The following is a 14,695-nucleotide window of genomic DNA, read 5'->3' on the forward strand; positions in this document are numbered from 1 at the left end:
TACCAAAGTGCCTCCAGTGTCCCTTCTGCAGCTATTTTGCACCCCAAGACTGGCAACCTCCTCAGAGCCCCTGAGGTTGGGAGTCCTCGTGGGGGTGCCCCAGCTACTCTCTCCTTCTGTGTCCAGCCAGCAGGCATGGAGCAAGAAGGGGTGGGTACACAGGTCGGGGGCCCTCCGCAATGCCTCACCTACCCTCAGGCTGGGCATGTCCGGCCCCCTGCGCAGAGCTCCAAGCCTCATCACCCAGGGCCAGGTGGAGGCCATGGAGGGTGCAGGGAGAGCTCACAAAGCCAATAAATCCCCCGAGGCAATTACAGCAGTGAGTGAGGCATAAACAAGGCGCTTTGGCTGCCGCAGCCACCCCTCCCATGCACACACGTACGCATGCACACACACAGGAACACACACACATATGCACACACACATGCTGGAGCCAGCCCATTTGCAGGGTAATGGCTTTGCGACAGAAGAAATTATCTGCAGCATTAGAGGCAGCCTGGCCAGGCGGGGCAAGCTGGGGGCGGGCCTTAGGATGAACCTGGGGGATACTAGGGGAGGAAGCAGGTGTCCGCAGGCTAGGGTCTGGCCCCGGGAAACACTGCAGGGCAGGGGGTGAGGGTGCAGGCTGCAAAGGGCTTGGTGAGGGCCGGGTGGAGGGTCCCTGCCTACCCCTGCCCACAGTTCTTTCCCTTTCTACTCCCAAGGCCTGTAAGTGGGCAGATAACTAGGAGCAGAAGTGACTCAGGACCTGAATCATGGCTGGGCAGCCACCTGCTCCTGTCCTGGCCCGGAAGCCACGTCATTTTCCCTAGCCCCAGGGGGCCACACTTGGCGGCCTATGGAGAGGGCCATGGAGTGACTAAGGAATGAAAGGGAGCCCCAGAGAGGAGGGTGTGTGTGGTGGTGTGTGGTGATGGGGGTGGCAGGGTTTGCATTAGCTGATTGTTTCCCTCCGTGACTGTCATGGGAATTAGGGCTGGGCTGCCCAGTCGTGCTGGGAAGGAGGGGGCTCTGGAGGAAGAACCTCCCCCTTCCCCAGGTCAGGAAACAGGAAAGAGCCACCACCTGGATCTTCAGAAAAGACCTCTGCCTGCCCGTTTTAGGCCGAGGACAGAGGGGCTAATCTCCCCCTATGCCCCTTTAGCCAGCTAGCATTGGCAGGGGCAGCGAAACCCCAGTAAAGAGAACAGGGCAAGCTGGACTCCCAGACCTATGGGACTTTGAAGTTCACAGTGAGGTGGGGGGTGGGAACAGTCCCAGGAGTCCTTAGCCTCCTGCCCCAGGGCCTGGCTAGATCTGTCATCTGCGGTGGGGGTGCTTGCTGGTGAATCACGCCTGTCCACTTGACAATAAAGCTGAGTTCTGTGACTCCGGCAGCAATGGAGCATCCTGCCCACCTGCGGGCACACCCAGATTGCATTTACTGAAATGAATTGCAGGAGAAAATAAATCCTGCACACATGATTAATGGGAGGCAGAGAGACAGGCAGCTACCATGAGGAGCCACTGGGGACAGAGTGACAGTTGGGCACAAAGCCAGCACAGCCATGGGGCCTCTGGGAAAGGGCCATAGCAACTGTATGTCTACCAAGGTCACTGTGGTCCCTGCCACTGCCACTGCCACTGCACAGGATACCTGACCCTGCAGGCTGGCAAGGCCCCTAGGGACTCAGGCTGGACCCCCAGCTTGGCTCTGCGTCACTGCAGGTGGTGCGGAATGATTGTACCACTGCACTCTAGTCTGGGTGACCTGGGCCTGACTACTCCCGGGGATTGGGGACCTCGAGGACCAGAGCAGGGAAGAAATCAAGCCCCGGTCTCGGGAGGAGGGATGAGGGTGAGGGGTAAGGATTTCCCAGCTGCCAGCTGTGAGTCCTTGAGCAAATTACCTCCTGTCTCTGAACCTCCGTCTCCTCATCTGCTCAGTGGAGCTAAGACCAGGGCCTGCCTCAGAAGTTTGCTGCGGGGCTCAGCTTAGGCCACCCAGCCAAAGCACAGGCACATTGGGAGCTGTCCCAGACAACAAAGGTGTGCTCAGCATCTATGACATGCCCGTGCTGCGCTGGGAACTGGGGCACATTCTCCTCCCTCATGGAGCTTATAGCCTGGTGGTAGGTAAATGGTCAAGAAACAATAATAGTAAGGACTATCTATGTAAGTCATCTGAAATGCACACGGTGCTGTACACGAGAAGCCTTGAGTGCTGGGGATGCGGGGCAGGTGCTTGCTTGTAGTCTGGAGGTCAGGGCAGGCTTCCTGGGGGAGAGGGCACTGAACACAAGTGAATTTATGGCAAAAATTCAACAGTTTGATTTTATTGAGGCTGTTGAGAAATAGTCCCATTCATTGCTTGTGGGAGAGTCACAATGAGAGTTGACTTTGCCTACACAATACCTACCCAAAGTACACACACTCTTATTCTCCTTTTAATTTTTATTTTCTCTTAATGAGACAGGGTCTCATTCTGTCACCCAGGCTGGAGTACACTGGCGTGGCCACGGCTTACTATAGCCTCGACTTCCTGGGCTCAAGTGATCCTCCTGCCTCAGCCTCCTGAGTAGCTGGGACCACAGACATGTGCTGTCATACCCAGCTAACTTTTAAAATGTTTTGTAGAGAAGAGGTCTAGCTGTGTTGCCCAGGCTGGTCTTGAACCCCTGAGCTCAAGCAGTCCTCCTGCCTCGGCCTCCCAAACTGTCATGCCATTGTGCCTGGCCTCACACATTCTTATTTGGTACTCCCACTTCACAGCACTTTATCCTACAGATAGGTACAAAAATGGTTACAAAATGACAGATGTACAAAGATGTTCACCACAACATTGTTAGAAAGAGCAAAAAAGAAAAGTAGCAATAACTCAGGTAGTGATGGAGGAAAGACTAAGTTGAATAAACTAGTACGAGGCTGGGAATGGTGGCTCATGCCTCTTATCCCAGCATTCTGGGAGGCTGAGGTGGGAACTGCTTGAGGCCAGGAGTATTGACACCAGCCTGGGCAACATGGTGAGATCCCCATATTTGCAAAAAAAAAAAATAATAATTAGCTGGACATTGGCCAGCTGTGGTGGCTCATGCCTGTAATCCCAGAAATTTGGGAGGCTGAGGCAGGTGGATCACTTGGGGTCAGGAGTTCAAAATCAGCCTGGCCAACGTGGTGAAACCTCATCTCTACTAAAAATACAAAAATTAGCTGGGCGTGGTGTTGCATGCCAGTAATCCCAGCTACTCAGGAGGCTGAGGCACCAGAATTGCTTGAACCCAGCAGGCAGACATTGCAGTGAGCCGAGATCGTGCCACTGCACTCCACCCTGGGTGAAAGAGGAAGACACTGTCTCAAAATAAATACATAAATAAATAAATGCATAAATAAAGAAAGAAGCTGGGCGTGGTGGCATATACCTGTAGTCCTACCTACTCGGGAGATTGAAGTGGGAAGATCAATGGAGCCCAAGAATTCGAAGTTGCAGTGAGCTCTGATTGTACCACTGCACTCTAGTATTTCATAGTGAAATACTACACAGCTATGAAAAAGGAATAAGGAATCTACTGCTGTGGAAAGAATGTCAAGATAGATTAAGTGAAAAAATGAGGAACAGTGTACATGGCATCCTATTTTTTGTGTGAGAAAGGACAAAAAGAAAAGCACGTATTTTAATTTGTTTTAGAAGACTACACACAGAATTATAGCAGCCCCCGGGGTTATGGGGTGGAAGAGGAAACCAGGTGCTTGGGAATGGGAGTGGCACTTTGAATTGCTTTGATTTTTTAATCATATGGGTGTATTATCTACAGAAAAAAAATTTAAAGATATTTCAGGGACTTTGTTTCTTTCTGGAGGGCAGAGGGCACATGACTGGAGGGGCTGGGGCGGGGAGCTGGTTCAGGGATAAATGGTGATGCCAGGCCTTATCTCAGCCTGGGGTGGCTCCGCGGTGAGAATCGAAGTATTGGATGAGTCCGAACAAACCGTGCTGGGAACAGTTGGTCCATGGAAACTTCAGGAAGCGATGGAGGCTCAGAGAGAAGAGGGTGTGCAGTAGGTGTGGTCAGACTTGGCCCTGCACCCACACTAAGGTGGAGGACTCGGAGGGTGGGGACTGAGTGCGTGATCAGAAAGGCTGACGGTGGATGGAGCTGCAGTGGTGCTGGGGAGTGAGTCTCTGAGTGACACCTGTCACTCACCCGGTGTGGCTGTGGGCGTGTGTGTGGGTTGGTGGAGGGGGCCAGGGGTCTGTGGTCAGGGCAAGAAGTGCTGGGGGGGCCAGGAGAGATAAGCCATCACTTTGTGGGGGACGTGTTGGTTCCCCGCTGAACCACTGGGTTCTAAGCTGGGAGGCCTGGGGCCCGAAAACCCTCCCTGCCTCTACCCTGAGGAAGCCGCTCCTCCCCACCTGCCAGGCTGGAGGGTCCCACCTGGGTGAGCAGGTGTGGGGGTGCCTCCTGGTGGTGTTCAGTGAGAGTCACAGGCCTAGAAGGACTAGGAAGTCCTGGGCCACCCTGGGCCAAATTCCAGGATCCCACAAGGGCTGGGAGCTAACCAAAACCAAGGGGTCAAAGCTGGCCAATTTAGGGGGAGAGCTTGGGGCAGGTGAAGGAAGGTCTCGGTGGCTGTGGGTGCCCCAGTACCCATCCCCCCATGACAAACCCAAGCCTCCTCCCTCAGCCTTCCCAGCAGAAGGGCACAGCATTTCTGCCTCGGAGTTTTCTGGGGCTCAGGGAGGTGAGCCTTCTGCTTTTCCTAACTCCCCGTGCTCTTTCCACTCTGCCTCCCTCCTTCTTCAATGCTGCCTTTCCTGTTTCCCAATCACCTCCTTCCTGTCCAAACCACCCGCCAGGCAGCTTTGCCCACGCATGCAATCCCACTGCAGGGCCCACTACCAAAGTTGCAGGCCTCCGTGGTCAAGTTATTAAGCAATTCACAAGGGCGACAGCACAGTGGGACACCAGCTAGGGGCCATCTGCAGCAGGCAGTTCTGTGAGCTGAGCAGCATGCGGGCTAGGGCTGTAGGGGAAGGGAATCCTCTACTCCCAAGCACACGGTGCCCTAAGCCTGGATTTGGGGGTCCCTGACCTTACAGCTGTGGCTGAGCATCTCCACTGTGGGAGCTCCCAGCCTTTCCCCCATTTGTGTGCACATGTAGGCACACATGCACACGAGGTGGCGAGGTCCTCAAAGCAGAGGACATCTGAACCAGGCTTCCGTGGGCCTCATTTGGTGCTGATGCACACCAGGTCCCTGGAGCCTCACTGCGCCCATTTTGCAGATGCAGAAACTGAGGTACGGATAAGTGGATGGCTCGGCAAGGGGAGTCAGGATTCCCAGGTCTGGGCAAGAGCCGCTGGAGAGAAAGGAAGAAAAAGGAGGTGCAGGGACTTGTTCTTGGTGTCCTGTTGTTGACATGGACATGGTAAGGCCTAGGGAGATAAGGTGGATGATGATTTGTGGGGTTTGCTGGACCGTTAGCCAGTGGCAGGCCTGGCTCCAGGAATCATGCATGTACAGACTCTGTGACCCCCACAGGAGCTGCATGCAGGAGGGGCTGTCATCATAATCACCCCCTTTACATGGGGGGCCATTGAGTGAGCCCCAGTGTGTCCCACAACCTGCACCAGGTCACAGAACAGAAAGGGATGGAGCTAGGACTTGCACCTGGGCCTGTGGAGGTCAGGGTGGCTGAACTGTCGTGAGAGAGAGGCAGGCTGCACCTGGAGCTTGTCAGGACTCCCCTCTTTCCTGTGCGGCTCTCCAGGCTGCACTGTCTCCACGCCTTGCTCAGGGCCTGGCTCAAATTCTCCAGGGGCCCCTGACCCAGGCGTTCCTGGAGCTCAGAACTCGGGCCCTGGGGATCTGGGGCTTGCAGAGCAGTGCAGGAACTCGGAGCTGGGGCTCACCCTCTGTCCCCGCTCTCTGGGGGCCAGGACCCCTCTCCTCCAGAAGCAGGCTGCCCAGGGAAGGGTGCTGTCCCTGTGGCTGGAGGCACAGCACATTCCCTGAGCCACTTCTGGAAGAACAGCCATCCCTAGCCAGTGCCTTCCCACCCAGGAGGCTCAGGATCAAGTAGAGGGACATTGAGGGACCAGCCTTGAAGGCCTGTCTCCAGCCTGGCCCTCCATGGAGAGAAAGGGACACAGCCCCCAGCGGAAGTCTGAAGCCCCCAGTGGAGACATCCCTGCCCTGTGTGAGTGCGTGGCCTCCCCTCCACCTGCTCCTCTCCCCGCAAGTTTGTCCCTGTCCTTCCCTTTCCCTCCCCGACACCATCTGGGCCTCTGCCTTTGTCTCCCTCTGACACCGCAGCTCCTCTCTCTGTCTCTCAGGGAGCCTCGGTCTCTCCCTGTCACCCTCTCTCCCTGCTTCTTCTCTCCCTGCAGTGTCTCTGTTTCTGGGCATCTCTGTGGCCTGTCTCTGTGTCCCTCACCCTGCCCTCCCCCTTCCCAAGCCCTCTCTGAAAATCCCTCAGCTCCCCTGGCCCTTCCCAGGGGCTCGGTCCTCAGGAAGTCCCCCTTCTTCTCGGGGCTTTTCCTAGCCGTGTTGGAGAGGGCACATTTCTTGTTGTCCAGACCTAATATCTTAATGCAAGGCCATTATTCACCCGTGTCCAGGCAGAGCAGGACTCCCCCCTCCTCATTTGTCATCTAGAGTGAAGCCGCTGTGCTGCTCCTCAGGGATCAGATTAAGGGACGGACAGGCTGGCCAGGAGCAAATGGAGTTGCCGGGGCCGTCACTCCTCACTCCCTGCTGCCCCAGCCTCCCAGTCTCCGGGCCCCTGAAGTGTGGCCTGGAGAGACTACAGGCCTTGGAGTAGGGGAGGCCTGGGGCCTCAGAGGCTCCTGTTTCTCGCTTCGGCTCCTCCTCATGCACCTGGCAAAAGGTGAGGGGCAGAAGGAGGCTTTCCTCCTGAGACTGGGAAAGAGAAAAGGATGCGGGTTCAGAGTGACCTGGACTCCTGCGGCTGGGAAGATCTGCTGTACAAACTGAACAGCCAGCTGGGTGGCGGCTCATGCCTGTAATCTCAGCACTTTGGGTGGCCAAGGCTGCAGATCACTTGAGGCCAGGAGTTCGAGACCAGCCTGGCCAACATGGTGAAAAACCGTCTCTACTAAAAATACAAATATTAGCTGGGTATGGTGGCACGCTCCTGTAATCCCAGTTACTCAGGTGGCCGAGGCAGGAAAATCACTTGAACCTGTAAGGTGGAGGTTGCAGTGAGCCGAGATTGCGCCGCCGCACTCCAGCCTGGGCGACAGAGTGAGACTCAAAAACAAAAACAGAACAGCAAACATTGTAGATGGCCCTTAAAGCCCGGTAGGAGCTGTTCTAAGCCCTTTACCTGTATTCACATGTTGAATCCTTACAGCAACCGTATAAAGTAGACCCTATTCATATGCCCATTTTGCAGAGGCTCAGAGAGGCTAAGTGACTTATCCAAGGTCACACAGCTCGTGAAGTCTATGTGTCGGCCATAGTGCTTTGCATCTTTATCAATTTTCTCAACACACTTCAAGAGAGGGGCTGGTACCATCCTCATTTTAAAGGTGAGAGAACTGAAGTGTTCACTCCAGTCCAGAACTCTCTGGCATGGCTCTGTGCCCCATGGTGCTGCCCTCCCTTTCTTGTTTCACAAGGAGAGGATCTGCTATGCACTGCTGTCTGCAGGGCAGGTGTGACTGCAGCAAATGGCTGGGAAGCAGGATTGGGAGGCCTCTGGCCTGTCTTCCCGCTCAGACCCAGCTCTGGGATCACATCCTCCACCAGGGCTGCTGGCTTGTAAGGGCAGTGTCCAGCGTAACTCACCATCACTGTACCTCCTTCCCTCAGGTCCCATCAGAACATCTGCCATCTGGAGCCCAGAGCTGAATGCCAAGGGCTGCCTCCGTGGAAGGGGCAGGGGAGGGGCATGGAACCTACCTGGAGCCTTCTCATTGCTGCCTGGACACCACCGCTTTCTACTTCCCACATCAGCCTAGTTCCCATAGTAACCGCCAGCTTGCTGTCTCCTGGCAACTAAGTGGTCCTCAGAGGCAAGGCAGAGTATTAAAGAGTAGTTGACATTTGAGGCTGGAGCACTGGGTTCAAATCCCAGCTATGCCATGTCATAGCTGTGAGGGCTTTGGCAAGTCACTTAACCTCTCTGAACCTCTGCTTCTCTGAACCTTCTCTTGTGTGTGAAATGGGGATGATACTGTTCATGGATTAAGCATTCAAAATTAAGTTGCCAATCGGTGAAATAGGGGAGGGCCAGGCAAAGGTGTGGAATTAATGAGAAATGCCCAGTGGGTCACTGCTGGGCCCTGGTAGTAGCAGGGAGGCTCAGAGAGGCTAAGTGACTTGTCCAAGGTCACACAGCTAGGGCGTGTGGATCCCTGGTGTGAGTGAGCCTCCCCATCTCAAAGGACCCCAGCCTGGCCCACGGGGCAGCCCCACCAGACTCTTCTGCCCTTTGCATCATCACAGTCCTCAATGTGGTACTTTCATCATTTAAGTGCCCAGGGATATTCCTAGAGAAGCCACACCCCCGCGGCAGCTCTGCCTCCCCAGTGTAAAACTGCAATGTACAGGCTACCAGAATCTGCTAATTCTAAGCCCTTTCCACATATCATTGAACTTCCCAGCCAGGTGGGGTCTCTTCATTACTTCCCAGTGTCAGACGAAAGGGGCTGGGAGGCTAAGCTCCCTGCCCAGTCTCACAGGAACAAGAGGCAGGGCTGGGGCTCTGGGAGCCTGACTGCCTAGCACCTTTCCTGTGCTCTCTTGGGTTAGGAAGGAAAGACGGGGGAGGGGTAGCCAGAATGGAGGTGAGGGAAAGGGAGGCAGAGAGACCCAGGGACAGGGCCCGCGGGCTCAACGGGAAGGCGTTGGGGCCCGAGGACCCCAGCCAAAGCGCCAGGCCGGAGGAAACCTCCCTGCTTCCTAAACCGCGAGAACAAAGTGCCTGCGGCCGCTCCTCACCCCAAACCGCGGGAAAGCTCCGGAGGGTGGGGGAAGAGCCCGGGGAAGTGGGGACGGGAACAGCCGCCCCCTCCCTCCCCGGGCTCGGGAATTCGCAGCCTTTCTCCGCACCCTCGGGGGGAAGCGAACGTAGAGGAGGCGGACCCACCCCGAGGGGCAGGTGCAGGAAGAAGGGGTCGGGTCCCCGGCCATCCCCCAAGGTCCACCCAGCGGGCGCCAGGCCCCAGGCCTCGGTCCTCACGGTGCTAGGGGAGGGAGGCTGAGCGGGACATTGACCTATATTTGGAGAGCGCCCACTCCCCCTCCCGAGTCCAGGTGAGTCCCCTCCTCCAGTCCCCGCACGCAGCCCTCCAGCCTGAACCTCCCCCCGCCGCCCGCCCAGGCCCCTCCGGGGGCCAGGGCCGAGGTCGCTGCGGCAGCTCCGGCCGCCTGATTCAATGAACTAATTCCCGGCAAGACAGATGTGCCGTTCCCAGTCGCCTGCCAGTAGCCGAGACTGAGCGCCCGGGGCGGGGGCGGGGGCGGGGGCGGTGCGGTGACGTCACGGCCCAGCCGCTGACGTCAAGGGCACCGGGCCAGGAGTCCCGCAGCGGCCCGGCCCGCCCCGGCCTTCCGCAGAGTGCGTGTTTGAGCGCACACCTGTGTCTCTGGGCCTCGGGGGTCTGCAGTGGGTCCTTAGTTTGACCCAACTGGGCTGACTCCTACGGTTACTCCTCCCTCTAGCCCACTCCCCTGCCTTCCCTTTCTTTGTCCTGTGAACTTGCCTCCGCGCCCCCTTCTCCTCCCCCATCACCACCCCACCTCCACTTTCCCCCACCTTCCGTCTCTTCCGTCTCTTACTTCGGTGGTACTTTCTGTGGGCGTGTGCACGGTGAGGACGTACGCACACACGCATGTACATTGATACCCAAGCATGCGCACGCAGGTGTGTGTCAGCAGGAGCATACTTCAGACGTGCACACAGTGGTGCCCAGGGACACACACATGCACGCAAGGGCACAGGAGCCTCCAAGCCACACCTGCATGCACGGGTGCGCACATGCAGCCCTGGGTCTGGCTGGGGGTGCTGCAGGCCCGGGCCGGGGGGGACCCTCTCAGCCCTGGAGAAGCGGAGCCCATAGCCTCAGGCCCTCCCCAGCCAGGTTTCTGCGCTCCCGGGGAGCATTACCACTGGGGTTGGGAAAGGGGCAGGATAGGGGGAAGGGAAACCTTGTCAAGGACACCAGCAAGAGAAAGGAAAAAAAATAAAGTGGAAGAAATAAAATCAAAAGGCTTTTAAGGCTGCTCTCCCCAAGTAGTTGATGTCTTGGCTGCGATTGCCGGCAATGAAATATTGTGCTCTCTGATCGCATAATGCGCGAAGCTCTGCAGCCCCCTCCCCCTGCCCGTGGCAGGCCTCCCCTCCCCTCCCCCTCCCCCCACCCCCTCCCCTTCTTCCCTTACAGATCTGCCTCCTTGTTCCCAGAAGGGCCCTGAATGTTTAATGGAGGGCACAGCTGATGCCCACATCCACCCTGGCACTGACCCCAGGAGGGACCCTGAAAGCCACAGCTAGCCAGGACACCCCAGTCCACAGCCTGGGCAGGAAGGGACAGCCGGGCCAGGGGCTGGGAATCCTGCCCATGCCCAGCAATTGTGGTGCCCAGGGCTGTCTCCCTGCAGAGAAAGAGCTGGCTCTGGGGGTCTTTGGGGTGTGACAGCATCCTCAGCCCGAGAAGGAAATGAGGACCCTGTGTCACTGATTGGGATCCCCTGCCCTTGGAGCCCTGAGAGGCTGGGGACACACCTGAGGCTCCTGGAGACTGCATGTGTTGGGGCAGAGGGTGGATAGGTGAGGGGATAGGTGGAGGGTGTCATGGCCTGATTCTCAACCTTTAGTTAAAAACGGAGCTCGGTAATGTTAAGAGGCCTGGCTTCAAGCCTCAGCTTCCATTCCAGCTCCCTCACTTCCTGGCTCTGTGACCTTGGGCAAGCTCCGAGCCTCCTGTGTCTAAGTTTCCACACCAGGAAGGATAGAGCAAATAATAGAACCAGCTTCATAGGGTTACTGGAGGATTAAAAGAGAAAATATATGCAAAGTGCTTAGCACAGGGCCCAGTGCACAGGAGGGGCCCGTGTAAGTAGCGCTAATTATCTTTGTTATCTCCACAGTGGCTCCACCCTGACTTGCCTGGACTAGGAGGGGCTGGGTTAGCGGCAGCCCACAGCCCTTCTCCTTCCCATCTTCCTCCTCCCTCCCACCCTGGCTTCCACACCCACCCCACCCCCACGCAATGGTTCACTCTGTGCGCCTTTCTGTCAAGGCCGCCAAATTGGCCAAATCTCCGTAATGCTAAAAAATTGGTCCATTAGCTGGCAGGGAACATTGACAGGAGGGGAGGGCGGAGAGCATCACTGCCACAGATGTGCCAGGGGCAGGGGGAGGGGGCTCCAGAGCCAGCCCTATGTGTGTTCCTGCACATATATGTGTGTGCACGTGTGTGGGGTACTGAGGCCCTGCTGTGTGTCAGATGTGCTACCACTCGGGGCGTTTACAGCATCACCTCATAAACCCCAGACAGCCCTGAGTGGTTGGTCCTGTTATTCCCATGTTACAGACGGGGAAAGTGAGGCTCAGAGACCAAAGGGGCTTGAGCAGGGTCGTTCAGCTGGTGTCAGGGAGAGAACTCACCCTCTGCTCTGTGACTCACTGGCCTCCGTGGGGCCCCTTCCCAGAAACATTCCATGAGCCTAGATTCTGAAGCCTCTGCCCTCATCCCCGCCTCCTGGTCCTGCCCCGGGGTTGGGGGGGCGGCGCAGAGGGTGCTTCTCACTGCCCTGGAGCAGCTGGCTGGGGAAGTTTATCATGTTGGGGTCAGCCATGCCCAGTTGCTCCTTGTGGGGAGAAATGATGGATGTAGGAAGTGATCAGTGCCTGGAGGAGGACGGGGAGGGAAGCTCAGGGCTCCTGGCTGCCCCAGACTCCCTTCCTGGCAGGAGGGGTGGGCTTGGACAAGGACTGCCCACACTGGGCCACTCCGTGGCTGCCCTCCTGGGCAGGGCCAGGAGGCAGGGATGAGGGCAGAGACTTCAGAATCTAGGCTCATGGAGTGTTTTAGGCCACTGGGACATCTGGGAAGGGGCCCCACAGAGGGCAGTGGAATCACAGAGCAGGGGGTGAGTTCTCTCCCTGACACCTGCTAAGCAACCCTGCTCTAGCCCTTCTGGTCTCTGAGCCTCCTGTCCTATATGGAAGTCATCTCACTTAAATCTAGCCCAGGTAGATATTACTGTCCCTATTCTGGGGCAAAGAAATTGAGGCCTGAAGAGGCTAAGTAATCTGTCCACAGATGGTGGAAGGTGGTGATGGGATTGAATCCACATCAGTTTGACTCCAGAGTCTGGGGTTTCAATCCTTCTGCTCCAGTGATGGGGAGCACCTCTCTGGGTGTTGTGTCCTATCAGGACCGTTCGCATCCTGAGAATGTGTTCATTCATTCTTTCCTTCCGTGCATATGAAGTACCTACTAGTGTCAGCTCTGTGCACTGGGGACGCAGAGACGAACCAGCCCCTTCCCTGCCCCCAGGCCCGGGCTGCTGCACACAGCTAGGCAGCCCCTACCCAACTCCCGCAGCCCCAGGAAGCCCTGCCTCTCCTCTGGGGGCTGCTCAGCAATCCTCGCTTCTTCTCTCTCCCTCTGTTCCTTGCTTCCCGGATCTACTTAACTCTGAGTCAGTCCACCCAGCTGCCTGCACGCACAGGGCCCCATCCCTGCCTGTAAGAGGTGAGCACCAGCTAGTGGACTTCAGGACCTGACCTAACCAATTCTTGCTCTGCAGTTCCCCAGGCCCCCCATTTCCCATCCCAGCACCCCCACCAGATGGGTGGTAGGGACCTGGCTGGTGACTAGGGATACAGCTGCCCATTCCAACTGCCCTAAGGGAACAATACTTCAAGGCCAATGCCCTGGGCTGTGGTTGGGGACAGGGGAGGCTGGCAGGCTGGGGAAAGAGCGTTCTCTTGGCCATAACCTGTCCTGAGACACCACCAAAGGTCCGGCTGGGCTGCTGCATGGCCCCAGCCCCACTGTCTATTATGGACTGCATAGTGTCCCCCCAATTCCTATGTTCAAACCCTAATCCCTAGCAGGATGGCATCTGGAGGTGGGGTGTCTGGGAGGTGATTAGGCCATGAGGGTGGAGCCGTCACAATGGGACGTGTGCCCTTCTAAGAAGAGAGCTTGCTTCCTCCCTCTGCTCTCTGCCGTGGTAGGATACAACCAGGGGACAGCACCTGCAAACCAGCAGGGCCCCAGCAGAAGCTGCTGTGCTGGCACCCTGGTCTCACATGCCCAGCCCCCAGGACGGTGAGGATACACGCTCCTGTCGAAGCCACTCAAACTATCGTGTTGCCATCTCCCCACGAGAGGAGAGTGGGTGCCCAGGAGCCAGCCATGGCCCAGGAGTGAGGGGATGTTGAGGGACATGGGGCAACCGGGCCTCCATCTGTCTGGAGACAAAACTAGGATTCAGCTTCTCAAGTCCACATTGCCCCTTTTAACATTCCCCCTCTGCAACTCTGGAGGGTAGCCAGGCACGCGTGGCAGGGGTGGAGCACAGACTGCTTCGGGGAGGGCCGGCCTCTGATGCTGCTGCTCCCTGAGTAGTCCAGGTGGCAAGTGACTTTCTCCCACTTCTTCCCCCTGCCAGCTTGATTCCTTAGGACCCCTGGACTGACTGTGGTGAGGCATAGTGGTCACGACTTTGGGCTCCGATGTCCAGCAGTTTAGGTTCAGGTCCTGCCTCTGACACTTCCTGGCTCGTGACTTGGGAAAAGCCCCTTTATTGTAAGCTGTGGTCTCACCTTGCAAAGTGGGAGGATAGTAATGGTACCTGCCCCTTGGCTGCTGTTGCCAGCAGTCAGTGAAATGCAACAGTGCCCGTACAATATGACTCCTGATGGTGGTGAGATTTTGTTGAAAGGGATGATGATGATGGTGGCGGTGTTGACGATGGGAAAGTCAGTGAAAAGGATGAGGAGGTAGGTAATGGTGCTGGTGGTGGTAGAATAGGGGAGGATGACAAGGACGGGGTGCTGCAATTCAGGCCCAGTGAAGCAAGTCAGCGAGGCAGATGGGAAGCTTGGTGGTGCAGGGGTATGAAGCCAAAGGTGCTTCTCTGTGGGTCCTGTGCCTCCCCCGCCTGCTGTTAATCCCCCTGCCTCCAGCCAGCCCAGGAGAAGGCCGAGGTCTCTCCTCTTCCTGCCTGACTCTGGCTGGGCACTGGTTTGGGCTCTGGTGTGGCCATGGCCCCCTGGCCCCACCCAGGTCTCTGGGAAGCATCCACGAGTCCTGGTGGCTGCTGTGAGTCCCGGTTCTCCCAACCCAAAGGACCTGTCAGCAGGTGACCATGGGGTCCAGCACGGCAGGCATGGACTGGTGCCCGGGTCTTGAGCAGGAGTCCCAAGGCTGTGGCCCATCTTGTGGGCTCTGAGGAGGGTCAGGGCAGGGCCGTGGACCTCAGGTGGGCTCCACAGGAGAAGCAGTCATGTGGGCTGCATGGGCAGGCAGCTGCATGCTTCTGAGTTTGGAGTCAGATCTTTTCACATCCAGTTCCACCACTGACGAGCAAGAGATGAAAAAACCTGGCTGTTTCATAGTCCCCCCGAGTCTCAGCTTTATCTCTGTCCTGACACGTGGGGTCATGATTGTATCTACCTGGCAGAAGCTGTTTATGCAGGTTGGGCGGTCAGCAGAACACCTGCCCCAGG

This window comes from Sapajus apella, unplaced genomic scaffold (assembly GCF_009761245.1).
Source record: "Sapajus apella isolate SASKATOON/1434 unplaced genomic scaffold, GSC_monkey_1.0 scaffold10, whole genome shotgun sequence".
Classification (NCBI taxonomy): Eukaryota; Metazoa; Chordata; class Mammalia; order Primates; family Cebidae; genus Sapajus; species Sapajus apella.